This window comes from Giraffa tippelskirchi, chromosome 1 (genome assembly GCF_054371585.1).
Source record: "Giraffa tippelskirchi isolate mGirTip1 chromosome 1, T2T-mGirTip1v1.2.pri, whole genome shotgun sequence".
In the NCBI taxonomy this organism is placed as follows: Eukaryota; Metazoa; Chordata; class Mammalia; order Artiodactyla; family Giraffidae; genus Giraffa; species Giraffa tippelskirchi.
This window is the reverse complement of record NC_137275.1, coordinates 118,582,824-118,594,824: the sequence shown is the minus strand read 5'-3', so window position 1 is coordinate 118,594,824 and position 12,001 is coordinate 118,582,824. Positions and strand designations below refer to the sequence as shown.

Below are 12,001 nucleotides of genomic sequence, written 5' to 3'. Positions count from 1 at the left end.
AAGAGTAAAATACTTATTTTATGTCACTGAGGTTTTGTGATTATTTGTTACACATTATTATTATGGTTTTATTATATACCTCACACTTACCTGAGGGAATTTTGTTCCCTTAGTAGTACATCCTTTTTTACTCTTTCTCCTCCTTCTATGCCTGAACCACACCATTTCCAGCCTCATTTTAGTATGTTTTATCTCTATCTATCTCCCATTTTTTCCTGTTGATATAAATTTCTTAATTTTAAAATAGTAGCTTCTTTCAACAGTCTGTTTAAAAAGTGAAAGTGAAATTGAAGTCGCTCAGTCGTGTCTGACTCTTTGCGACCCCATGGACTGTAGCCCACCAGGCTCCTCTGTCTATGGGATTTTCCAGGCAAGAGTATTGGAGTGGGTAGCCATTCCCTTCTCCAGGGCATCTTCCTGACCCAGGGATTGAACTCTGATCTCCTGCATTCTAGGCAGATTCATTCTCACCTTAGTCATAGGGGAAGCCCTGTAGATTCAGCCCTACTTGAAAAAATGATGCTCTTCCTTAATACAAAAGTAATATATACTTAAAATAGTAGTCCAAATAGTCTGCTTTAAATTCATAACACCTACATACACAAGTTTGATGTTTGCCATTTTTAGATGATAAGCATAACACCCTGACCTTGGATGGCATCACTGACTCGATGGACATGAGTTTGAGCAAACTCGGGGAGATAGTGAAGAACAGGGAAACCTGAGTGCTGCAATCCATGGGGTTGCAAAGAGTTGGACATGTCAACAATTGACCTTAATAAAATGGCAATATAATGACCTTTGAACAGATAAACAAAACATTTGATTGAGAGTCCAAATAGCTATTGAGGTGTGTGTCTAAACCAAAAAATAAAGAAGAGGGATGGATGCACACGTGTCTTTAAACTTTCAATCTTATCAGCTTAACTGTTTGTGCTCATGAATGGTTCTTGTGATACTAACTATGAAAGATTCAACATGGTTGCAAATTGTTGCAACTCTTCCCGTTGAGGAAAGTTCCTCTCCAGGAATTTTAGATAGCTTTATTGACTTGCTTAACTGATAGAACATGATAAAGAACACTTTCTGGGGCTTTTGAGGCTAGATCCTAAGAAGCTCTGTAACTTTTATGCAGGCCTACAGAGCATTCTCTGGAACCTCTGAGCTACCACCTAAGAAGTTTGCCTAACCTGAGTCTGCCATGCTGCAGGAGTGCTCCAGCTGACATTCCCAGCGAGCCCTGCTTCCAGCCATAGCTTCCAGGATGTCAGACATGTAAGTGAAGCTGTCTTGAACTCTCCAAAGCAGAGTATTAGCTAGCTGACTATCACTGAGTAAACTCAGTCAACACTATAAGGAGCAGAACCCTCACCTGACTGAAGTCGTCTTAAATTCTTGGTCCATAAAATTGACAATTATATATAAGTGATTGTGTTTTTAAGTCACCTAGTTTGGGGAAGTGTGTCACTTCTCTGTTCCTGAATAGCAAATCATCCCCATACTTAGTGACTTAAAATGATAGCAACCATTATCTTTCTGCATCTGTTTGGGTCAGGAAGTTGAAAGGCCACAGCTGGATTGACTTTTCACTGCCCTACAATGTCTGAACTGGGAATACTTGAAAGCCAGGAGTGACCTGATGGCTGAGGGCTTGAGTCATGTGGAAACTTACACTTCCGGTGGTTGATCTGGGCTGTCAGCCAGGGCCTCAGCTGACCTGTTGACTGGCTCACTCTGCAGCTCTGTGATCTTTCCCTGAGGTCTCTTCACATGGGCTAGTTTGGGCTTCCTCAGAGATTGGTACCAGGTTCCAAATGAGTGAATGCTCTGTTGTCTCTATGTCTTAGTTTTGTAAGTCATGTATGTTCTTTTTGATGTAGTCATAAGCCATCTAGATTAAGGGGAGGAAAGACAAATCTTAGGTGACCAAGGCCTCAGGTTTGTTTTTGTTTGTTTGTTTTGCATGGGCTAAAGGGTTTCTTGGACTCAAGGCTTTCAGTGGTAAAACCAGAAAAGTTCCGGGCAAACCAGGATGAATTGGTCGCCCTACTAAATCTCCTGTTCTGGAGGAGTATCAGAGTCACATTTTATTAAAAGTGGGAGACAGCGTTGGGGCCATCTTTGAAAAATAAATCCTCCCACAGATGTTTTATTTATTCCAGAATGTATAGCTGGAATACCAGTTGATATTGCTAGGGCAATGAACCATTCAACAGAGTACAAATTCTGTGAGAACAGAGATTTTTCTTCTGTTATCAGTGAGTTTCAGGATCTAGTATAGTGATTGGTACAGAGTCATTGTCAATAAATATTTATGGAATGACTGAATGGTTAAATGTTAAGTCCTATTACATTCCACTACATAAAATCCAGGTAATATATGACTTTACCACACTTTTCTTGCTTGCTAGTAACCAGAGGAGAAATTATTAAGAAAAATTATTTTTTAAATGAAATAACAGCCTTCCAGGGCAGTATAAAGCTAATCAAAACCAATGGACTTCGAGGACTGCCACTTCGTCCTATGAGACCAACCCCTGAGTTCTCTCCCTTAGATGTATTTCACAGGCAGAATCTTGGATGATTGTAGCAGGGACAAGATGAAAAGGTGTTAAGATTCCTTATATTTGTCTGACATGCAGGTTATTCCTGTTGTGATAGGGTCCTTTTGGTCAAAAGTCATACCCTTTCTCTCATTTAAGCAAGTGGAGGTTAAGAATATTACTTTTGCTTTGGAAAATCCATAAGTTGGAGAAGGGTGAATAGGGAAAATTCTATAATAAGAACCTAAGGCTTTGGGAGAGGAATAGATGTTAAGAAATATTAAGGGAGGAGGTCCATGCTTTAAATCAGATTCCTTTAAAGGTTGTAACATGAACCAATGTAGAAAATAAAGGAGAATAAATCACTGGGAGACCATTTTGGCAGCTGGCTATATTCTGTGTTCATTTTCTCATCTTTCACATCAGGGGGTTTGCTAATACTTTCCAGAGTTTAAACATGGGGTTACATTATTTAACAACTCCAAAATTTTAATAAATTTTAGATAGCATGTTTCTGACAGGAGGACATTGATCTCAAAGAACGAAGACCTCTTTTGGGAAAAAATGGGAAATGTGATGAGATGAGAGGATCCAGGTAGAGAATTGAAGAGTTCAGATATCAGACAAAGGGAATATTTTTCATACTGCAAAAGAGTGACTTTTCCTTTTCCTATTTTTGCCTTGACATGTCAGTGCCCTAAATTATTTCCACACGTTCGCCATAATTCTAAGTTTCTTAATCTTGAAGTTTGTAAAATAGGCTTTAAAAGGTGAGAAACCTACTTCTATTTATCATTCTTCACATTGATGCTAAAATAAGAGACTAGATATTATATTTATAAGACAAGATTAATTTCCATAGAGAAATTCTGTAATATATCACATCATTCCATAAAAGCCATAAAAATTTACTGAGAGAACTTGTTACAGTATCAAATAATTTTGGTATAAATTATTAATAAATGACCCAAGTGATTCTGATTTCGTTATCAAAATGAATTACATACACTTGAAAATAAGCCTCTTTATTAATTTCTTGCTATTTAAAAACTATTTTAAATTTGGAGTTGTTATAATGTAACCTCCTGCTTCAACTTTGGACACTATTAATGAATTTCCTCTTATGAAAGATGAGGCAATGAACACATAATGTACCCAGCTGCCAACATGGCCTCCAATGATTCTCACTCCCCTGCATTCCCACACTTGTTTAATTCCCTCTCTCACTAAATAAGACGTATGTGACTCATAGAAATTGTCTGAGGTAATGGATGTTAGCTTTTTTCAGCAGTTAAGTTTTCAGGTAATTTAATACATAGCAGTCGGAGAAGGCAATGGCACCCCACTCCAGTACTCTTGCCTGGAAAATCCCATGGACAGAGGAGCCTGGTAGGCTACAGTCCATGGGGTCGCTAAGAGTCGGACACGACTGAGCGACTTCACTTTCACTTTTCCCTTTCATGCACTGGAGAAAGAAATGGCAACCCACTCCAGTATTCTTGCCTGGAGAATCCTAGGGACGGCAGAGCCTGGTGAGCTGCCGTCTATGGGGTCGCACAGAGTCGGACACGACTGAAGCGACTTAGCATAGCATAGCATAGCATAATACATAGCAGTAGATAACTGGTTCACATGTATAATTCCCACTTTCTCGCTCATCTGTTTCCACTTTCTTCTGTGTCCGTGATTTGCATGACTTCAGTTTTCTTGTTCGCTTGGCCAGAAAGAGCTAAATTCTGTCTGCCGGCACCTGTCCTGTTATGAGATGCTAACATAGCTTCTTGATAACAGACCAAAAAAGTGGAAATTTTCTTGTTGTAGCTCCTCTCTTCTCCTTCAGGTATTTATATAGCAAAAGAATCTCTATACTGTTCATTCTCCAGTGCCTTCAGATAATTACTTTTTGTAGGGTTTTACATTTTTTTTTTTTGTGGAAATTGCCTGTTAGGGTCTTATTCTATTAATAAGAGAATCAGAAATTCCTCCTTTATTTTTTTTAAAAAAATTGTTCTTTGTTTCAACTGGGCTTTGAATCAAATAATAGTTGATAGCTGCTTTTTCATCCATCCCTCTAACTAGAAGTTCTTCCAATTTGGTTTCTTTTAGTAAAAGACAAAAACATATCTGGTTTACAATTCTCTCTTACTCTTTGTAACTCTCTTATAGCAAACCCAAGCACTAAAATACAGGGTAGATTTTGTTGAACCTGTGTTTAAAAGCACAGACTTTCTATTATCATGTATTTCAAACTCTATCTCCAGGAACCAATAAGAAGTTGAATAATCAAGGAGAACTAGGTAACTTGATATCTGGGTGACACTGGGTAAGTTGTTGGGTTGCTGTCTGCCTCAGTTTGTGAATTTGGGACAAAAATATCTATCAAAAGTATGGTGTCAAGGATTAAATGAGGTGATAAATATAAAGTCCCTAGTAAAGAGTAAGTATGAGAAAATGCTGATTGTTTGTCTGTTGAACTCTTCATTTCACATTTTTCTCACTCCTAATTTAAATTAGGGCGCTCTTAATTATTTTTAATCTTTCCCTATTTTTTTTTGCTAATAATGCCATCTTATTTATAACTTTCTATGATTATTTGAGACTCTAGTTTATACTTCTCATTATGTTTTAAGTGTTTCAAGAGACAGATTTTGCTTATTTGTAGTGCCTTGTATAGATTAAAAGTATTCAGTGAGAATCTGCAGAATTTATTTTCTTGAGTTTCTGTTTCATCAACATTATAGCAGTTTCCTTGTGAGATATTGTAAAACTCAATATCTGTTCTTAAAATGCATGAAACACTCTTAGTAACACTGATTTTCCCATTTTTTTTTTCAGTGTTTAAAATTAAACCTGAAGATTTGACTTAAAATTTTCAAATTCAAAAGTACACACTAATCAGTTTGATCCTGAATCCATAATGGCAAATGTCTCTCCATCTTAACTTCAAATGTTTTGGAAGCTTTATAAGCGAGGACTGAAAATGTCAACAAAACACTTCTCTGTCTTTAATCAAGTATTTTTAACAGTTGACTAGATGGTATGACTATACATCCATGTTTTGTTTTGTTTTTTCAGATACACTTGAATTTGTTTGTGTACAAGCATGTTGTCTTTCTCTCCCTTCAATATGTGGGAGCTCTTGTTTTTGTTTGCCTAGCATAGAACATGCCCCACCCTCACATTATAGGAATGGATAAATGATCTCATCAATGCCAGCAAAATGATTCTTCACTTTAAAAATATCAGTCTCTAGTGGATATGCACAAGGAAGAAAGTAGCTAAAACAGAGTAATTTATGACAGTGTGACTCTGATTAAGACTTCATAAACACCTTCTACTAAGGCCCCCTCTTCTTTTTTTTTTTTTTCAAGATTTCTTTTTTGATATGGACCATTTTTTAAAGTCTTTATTGTTACAATATTATTTATGTTTTGGTTTTTTGACCTTGTAGTGTGTGTGATCTTAGCCCCCCAACCAGAGACTGAACCCTCACCCCCTGCATTGGAAGACAAAGTCTTAATCACTGTACCACCAGGAAAATCTCCCCCTCTTCTTGAAGTTTGTTGAGCTCTACCTCTGGTATAGTGAGATAAGGTTCTTTCTTTTTCTTTTGGTGGGGGGGGGTGTGTAGCGTAAGTTAATCAGAATTTTTTGTTTTTCTTTTGAACGATAAAAAAAGTACAGAAAATCTCTTTTTGAAATTGCTTTATATACTCTTGGACACAAGAAAATATCATAATAATAATTCTTTTTGATTCTGTATGTGAAGCAAAGTCCTGTTCTTCTTTTTCCCTTTTCCATTTCATGTTCCTGTGAGAGAACTTAAACCAGTTGCTCAAAGACCATTGTAGAAAAGGCTTTAACTATCACTGCTCTAAAACAGAAACCTAAAGAAAGAAGAGGACTAGAAAGAAATCACAGTCTGGATATTAAGTGATACTGGGGCTTGAAGGAAGATGTTCAGGTATTGTGGTGGGAAGCAGAATGCTTAGTGTAGGCCTTCTATGAGTAAATGCTCTGTAAACAGCTGTGACTAAGCACATAGTGTAGATTTCTGAAAGCTGAATGACTTCAGGAAAATTCTGCTTGCTTTTGAGGGAATCAATGTACAGTTTCTTTTTGTGATTTGTCAAGCTATTTATAAGTTATTAGTTGCCTATTGTGTAGGGGAAAGTGCTTCTGTATAGGTATTCTATCCTTAACTTAAAACCCATTTGTGGATTTCAGACAGCCTAGAATGCATAGATCTGTTGCTCTCCTTTACTCCTCCCACTGTCCCCTCCTATATTATATGTGATGTCTTCATCCATAGTTTATGTGCAAAATTAAGGCTATGGAGGCCCCTTAACTCCCACTTAACATGCTGTCTTTACTGCTGAAAGCTTTTACACCTTCATAAGCAGTGCTTAGTTGCTAGAGCCTCTCTATGTGTTAATTCGTAGCTTCTCATAGAAGCTTAAGAAATGAGTCTTATGAAAGCTTCCACTGCTGGAACTATATTGATGCAAACAGAATTGAGAGAGTTCAGTTATTAAGGCTCCTTTAGAACACATTGATAACTGTCAGAAAGTTTTTGGTGAGAACACATTGATAACTGTCAGAAAGTTTTTGGTGAGGTGAAGTTCAGCTTTTTCCCTATGACCTCATTACTGAATTATAGTGAATGCAAATCTTAAAATAAATTATTGAACAAATGTAGATTACCACGTGTGAACAAAACTGTATATACAGCATTTTCTGTCAGTTTGATTATGCTCCAGCCCTCTTTTTTAGGTGCCCTAATGGCAATCCACTCCAGTATTCTTGCCTGGAGAATTCCATGGACAGAGGAGCCTGGTAGGCTGCAGCCCATGGGGTCACAAAGAGTCAGACAGGACTGAGTGACTAACACTTTCACTTTCAAGACCATCTTCAATAAAACATTTCAGTTCAGTTCAGCTCAGTTGCTCAGTCATGTCCGACTCTTTATGACCCCATTGACCGCAGCACACCAGGCCTCCCTGTCCATCACCAACTCCCGGAGCTTACTCAAACTCATGTCCATCGAGTTGGTGATGCCATCCAACCATCTCATCCTCTGTCATCCCCTTCTCCTCCTGCCTTCAATCTTTGCCACCATCAGGGTCTTTTCAAATGAGTCATTTACTTGAAGCAATTGCAAGAATGTGTTAAAGGCAGGATTTGGCTGATTTTATATCTAACAAAAGGAAAACAGAATTCTCCACTCTAGGGTCTGGATCCCAGAGCAATTAAGACCTAAGCCTCAAGCTCTGTGTCCAAAGATTCAGGTACTAGGGCTTCCCAGATTACTATACTTTTATGCAAGGGCAGGAGTGTCTTAAAACTTTAGGTAGCCCACATGTCTGAAATACCACTATTGTTACCATTGAAAACACATTTTTAATATATATCATGCTGACAACACAAGCATTCATTTCACAAATGAGACCCCACTTTGTTACTCATTAATTGTTAAAAATCTAGTGTTGGTCACAAATAAAGAAAGCTGAAGTTTTTAGAATAGCTATCTCTAAAGTGTGATCTTTCTCATATAATGCTAGGTGACCATCCCTGGAGTGTGAATTTTCAATTAAGATAATTGATTAAATTTAGGGTGTAATTTGGCTTCCCTCGTAGCTCAGTTGGTAAATCATCTGCCTGCAATGCAGAAGACCTGGGTTCAATTCCTGGGTTGGGAAGATCCCCTGGAGAAGGAAATGGCAACCCACTCCAGTATTCTTGCCTGGAGAATCCCATGGACAGAGGAGCCTGGCAGGCTACAGTCCACAGAATCACAAGAGTTGGACACAACTTAACGACTAAACCACCACCAAGGTGTAATTTAAGCTAAATAACACGTATTATATAATATACTATTTCTATTGAAATATTTTAATGCAAATTTAAGGTGTTTTGTTATCCTGAAATTTTCAGAGATTATAAATGGTTTTAGAAGTTCAGGCTCAGGAATTCTGTGATTCAAATATTAGTTAAGTTTTAGCCATAGCAATAATTAAATCTAGTTTTGTACCAGAGTTGTAAAGCAAAACAACTGTGAAATAGTAGCTCCAGAATTTCTGAGTCTATTTGGAAGGAGAGTCTAGTAATGAAGCTGTGTTTACATAACAAGGCCACTATTTTTACTTGGATATAATGTTTATTTGGATGGCTTTGAATGTGAGATTGTGGAGGATCCTGCTTGGATATTTTCACTGGGCAGACTTATGAAATATAACTTTAAAAAGTTGAGATGGCATATGTTTTTAATAATTCATTTGTAATGTATGTGAGGCATTTATGCTCAAATTTTTAAATTTTGAATGTTTGATTATTCTGATCTATAAGAGAGACAAAATTATCTGGTGGATGGGAAGCTTTATTGCAGAATTTGAGTTCCACAAATGACAATAAAATAGTAAAAGTTCCTTTTCTGTAACATTAAGCATTAGTATATACTCCAGGGTCTAAACATAATGGCAAGTCTAACAAGAAACAGGTTTATGGTCTAATAAAAAGTACCATTTTATCTTCATTATATTTGTTTTCCTAAGAAATAGTTATTGTATTATACTCCAGTTTACTACATCTGTGTTACATCATACATACAGTTTCATGGACCAATTGCAATTTTTAATATGTTTCTTGAAAATTAGTCACAAAGGTGCTTTAACCACTATAAGACCTCACTTTTTCATTTGTAAAACTATGATTCTCTCCTTAAAAGGAAATTATATTTGTAAATCATCTGATGATGAAAGAATCAGTATAAAATTTGTGAGTTATTCCTTATAGTGAAAATTATGGTGAAATTTTTAAACAGATGATTTTCAATTAGTATGAACTATTTTTTCTTCTGCCCTAAAATCCTACTGTTTATAGTTCTTCAGAAACTGGAGTCATTTGTTCTGTGGTCTTTAATGTCTCTAATCTCAAAAGCTATTCTGTGTTTCAAAAAGGCTTAAAGCCATTATGTGGTCCCTCAACTTAGGCAGCGAATGACTTTTGGGATCACGAACATATGGATGAGAGTCAATAAGATCATTCTGAGAGAGAAAAGATAATGAGAAAAGAATAGGGTAGAAGAAAGAGCCCTGAGGAATAGCAACATTAGTGAAAAATATGGGCAAAGGAAAATTTGAATATTATTGACATCTTAAGTGCTAGGAAAAAAGATGAGTAAGTGGTCAAGTGTATCAAATACTGTTTTACATTTCTGGTGAAGTTGTAGAGGGTTTAAAAGACCATTGATTTCACTATAAAGGTGAGAATGGATAAACTAAAAAGTAGTGTTTGTATTTTAAGTTATCAAAAAGTTGTAGAGTCAAGTAAGTCTAAATAAATTCCAAACATAGACAAACCTTCCCTGTCTTGCCACAAGTCAGTGCCAGCTTGCATTTCTGGGCTAGTCTGCGAATTGCTAGCAAATATAATAGGCTTGTCATAGGCAAAGAAAAGCTGTGAGGACAAGGGGAAAACAACCACACTGGGGCTGACATGTTACATCTGAATCTGAAGGAGACTTAAGAATTCCACTCTGCCCCGTTCTCCCCTGCGGGAATTTTACTGAATAAGCTCAATTTTGCTGTGAACTTAAAACTGCCCTAGAAAAGAAAGTTTGTTAATTTAAAAGAAGTGACATGCAGAATTAATTGGATTGGATTTACACCAGGGTAACTGAATCAGAAGAAAGTATTAGTAACAGATCAATAGAAATAATCTAAACTAAAGCATGTAGTATAAGACAATTAAAAAGTTACTGAATAGAAAAGCAAAATCTGAGAGGAAAATATAACATGACCTAGTATACATGTTATTTATGTCCCAGGAAAGAAGGAGAATGGGCAGGAAGATAAAATATGAAGAGAAAATAGCCTAGATGTTTTCAAAGCTGATTAAAGTCTCAAACCCCAGAATTAAGAAGCCTGCTGAATACCAGGCAGGATAAACACAAAGAAAATCTTGCCAAGGTAAATCATAGTCAAGCTGTTGAAAACCAAAGACAAAGAGAAAAACCCTAGAAATAGTCTTGATTAAGAAAGATGGATGATTGACTAAATACACAGAAGCTAGAGAAATGAAATAACATCTTTTAAATGCTAAAAGGATGTCAGTCCATGATTCTTTACCTAACAAAAATATCTACTACAATTAAAATGAAGTAAAAAGGGCTTCAGACAAATTACAAGGTTATTCTTCACTAGCAGACATGCCTGAACAGTAGGTTAAAGAAGTTTTTTTTAGAATGGAGAGAATTTGCCAAATTAGAAAGTTGGATATTTAGTAAAAAAAAAAAAAAAAAAAAAGAACACAGAAAAGTATAAAAATGTGGATAAATATAAAAATGAAAGTCATAACTCAATTATATCAATAATTATATAAATATTAATGAAATAAACTAATGCAGAAAATGTCAGCTTGGACTTAAAAGTAAGACCCAATAATACAATTTATAATTGGGTCATGTTTTATAAGCACACTGACATTAAGCCAAAATCACTGCAGATGGTGATTGCAGCCATGAAATTAAAAGATGCTTACTCCTTGGAAGGAAAGTTATGACCAACCTAGACAGCATATTAAAAAGCAGAGACATTACTTTGCCAACGAAGGCCTGCCTAGTCAAGGCTATGGTTTTTCCAGTGGTCATGTATGGATGTGAGAGTTGGACTATAAAGAAAGCTGATGCTTTTGAACTGTGGTGTTGGAGAAGACTCTTGAGAGTCCCTTGGACTGCAAGGAGATCCAACCAGTCCATCCTAAAGGAGATCAGTCCTGGGTGTTCATTGGAAGGACTGATGTTGAAGCTGAACCTCCAATACTTTGGCCACCTAATGAGAAGAGCTAACTCATTTGAAAAGACCCTGATGCTGGGAAAGATTGAGGGTATAAAGAGAAGGGGACGACAGAATATGAGATGGCTGGATGGCATCACCGACTCAATGGACATGGGTTTGGGTGGACTCAGGGAATTGGTGATGGACAGGGAGGCCTGGTGTGCTGCGGTTCATGGGGTTGCAAAGAGTCAGACACAATTGAGTGACAGAACTGAACTGAACTGTAAAGTTTAAACATACACATACCTTTGACTTTGCAAGTGTACATCTAGGTATATTCCCACCCCATCCCCCAAATTAGTTCACAAGTTCACAAAAAGTTTTGTATAAGAAGGACGCTTATGTTAGTTTTGTTCTAGTAGAGCATCAGGCAAAGCACAGAAGTTGAGAATATAATGATTTCAGTAGAAAGGGTGATTACATTGGTACTAGTGGTAAAGAACCCTCCTGACGGTGCAGGAGATGGAGGAGACGCAGGTTTGATCTTTGGATCAGGAAGATCCCCTGGAGGAGCGCATGAGAACCCACTCCAGTATTCTTGCCTGGAGAATCTCATGGACAGAGGAGGCTAGTGGGCTAAAGTCCATGGGGTTACAAAGAGTTGGACACAACTGAAGTGACTTA

At 36.9% G+C, this 12,001-nt stretch overlaps 1 long non-coding RNA gene across 1 annotated transcript in view; it reads left to right on the top strand.

Annotated features, from left to right (window-relative positions):
* Positions 1-8,061, top strand: part of LOC145537389 (uncharacterized) — a 52,266-nt gene extending 44,205 nt beyond the window's left edge. Inside the window, exons 3-4 of the long non-coding RNA XR_014076390.1 lie at positions 1,136-1,275; positions 4,805-8,061. This is a non-coding gene — a long non-coding RNA (uncharacterized LOC145537389). The remainder of the gene's footprint in view (positions 1-1,135; positions 1,276-4,804) is intronic.
* The last annotated feature ends 3,940 nt before the right edge of the window (positions 8,062-12,001 follow it).